Raw genomic sequence first — 1,919 nt, 5'->3', positions numbered from 1 at the left:
CATTCTGATGCCATACTTCTCCTCATAGAGCCCAGCCTCCCGGGTAATCTGTTCTGCATATAGATTGAAAAAATATGGAGATAGCACACATCTTTGACACACACTCTCCCCAATTTTGAACCATGCAGTGTTTCCTTGCTCTGTTCTGATGACTGCCTATTGGTCCAAATATAGGATTTGCATAAGCACAATTGTTATAATTCAAGTTTGCAGCGAGATATAGTCAGTCAGGATAGCTTCCAACATGTGCTCATGCATTCCTCAGACTTGTACCTTGTACCTTTTGTCCAGTGTTATGGAGCTCTTAGTCCTGCCAGTTATGGCGCTGTTCTCTGACCCCAAGTTCTCCAACAAAAGTTAGCTCTTAGGCAAAAGTTAGCTCTAATTCAATAACACGGCAGTTCCATGGTCAGCTCTGTCTCATGCCCATCCTTCTCCCACAGAGCAGCTGGTAGATTTGAACTGTGTGCCTTTGGGATTGCAGTGAAGCTTCTGATACTAGACCTTTCTAAACTTTTCAAATCAATTCTGACAGCAACAATACCTCCACAGCTGTCATCACTTTCTAATGATTGTAGTAATATGTTGCAATGGCCACACAGAACTAACATGGTACTCTAAATTGTATAGTTTTAAAAGTTTAGTTTTGTTACAACTCTCTGTTTCCTGGTTCAAGGAATTTTCCTCGCAAGCATCTCAGGTACAAAGGATACTAATTCTTCTTTCTTGATGTAATTGATATCTCCATTTTCTGCCTCTGAGATGATTCAGTTTAAACCTGGAAGGATGGCAAAATTAACTAAGCCTTGTGTTATTCTTGGTGCAGTCTCTTTAGCATGTTGTATTTATAATGTAAAGGCTGCAAGTTTCAAGTGGTTCAAATTCACAAGAGGTTCTGTGGAAGATGAGCAAATTTTCCCCATTGTGATTTACAGCCTTGGAAACCCAGTGGAGGGCTGATATGAGTAAGAATCATCTCGACAGACAGTAACAGTGACAGGTTGTTTTTCTGCATACCTTACTTGCTTGGTCTCACCAAGTAATGGAATGCCATGTACCTTATTTTCATCATTTGCAAGTTAGTCAGTCCTATTGGTAGACCACAAATCTTTTATGTTTGCTTAGTCCTAAGCGCCCGTGTGGGGAACTCTAGTGACTTAGTGGTAAGAAGTTGTGCTTCTAATCCAAAGGTGTATGTTTAGAATCTGCCAGCTGCTCCAGGAAAGGAAAATGGGCAATCTCCTTCTGTGTGATTTACAGCCTCTGAAATGCCACTGGAGGGTTAAACTACAAGTCAGTTCTGACTCAGCAGAACAAACCACAGTGACCATCCATGCAGTGGATGATTCTGAGATCATGGCTTTCACTAACCACATTGAATAGAACCCTGCCCTGCCCTTGCCCAGGAAATGTAGACTACCAGATGGTATTCCATGTAGGTTCTATGAAAGATAAAATAAGAATGAAGATTAATGGTCTGAATTTCTAGACAGTTTATAACCAACCCCTTGAGTCATAATTAGGAGTAAATAGATAATATGATATCCACAATGATGGGCTCAGACATACCAAGCATAATGAGGATGGCTCAATCCTGGGCACCTTTGTGACAATTTTTAGCCGAGATGAAATGCATGATTATTCTCTCTATGAATTTTGTTACTTGAACTTGGAAACAGTTCTGTGAGCTAGCCAATTTGCTTTTCTGCTACCAATTATCTAGAAATACAAGGGAGAAAGATTGAGGAGTGGATGATATAATATAGGTGGCATATGGATTTATTCTTTATTACTTTTTAGTTATACCACTCTCAGACTGGATTTCTAAAGTGTTAGAATTCACAAAATTATATGAGAGGAATGTTAAAAGAGAGATTCCAGGGTCTGATTCCCAGAAATACAGATTTAATAAATTTCTC

The sequence above is a fragment of the Elephantulus edwardii genome, unplaced genomic scaffold (assembly GCF_000299155.1).
Source record: "Elephantulus edwardii isolate Elephantulus edwardi_28Jun2011 unplaced genomic scaffold, EleEdw1.0 scaffold00138, whole genome shotgun sequence".
Taxonomy (NCBI): Eukaryota; Metazoa; Chordata; class Mammalia; order Macroscelidea; family Macroscelididae; genus Elephantulus; species Elephantulus edwardii.
This window is presented reverse-complemented; position numbering follows the sequence as displayed.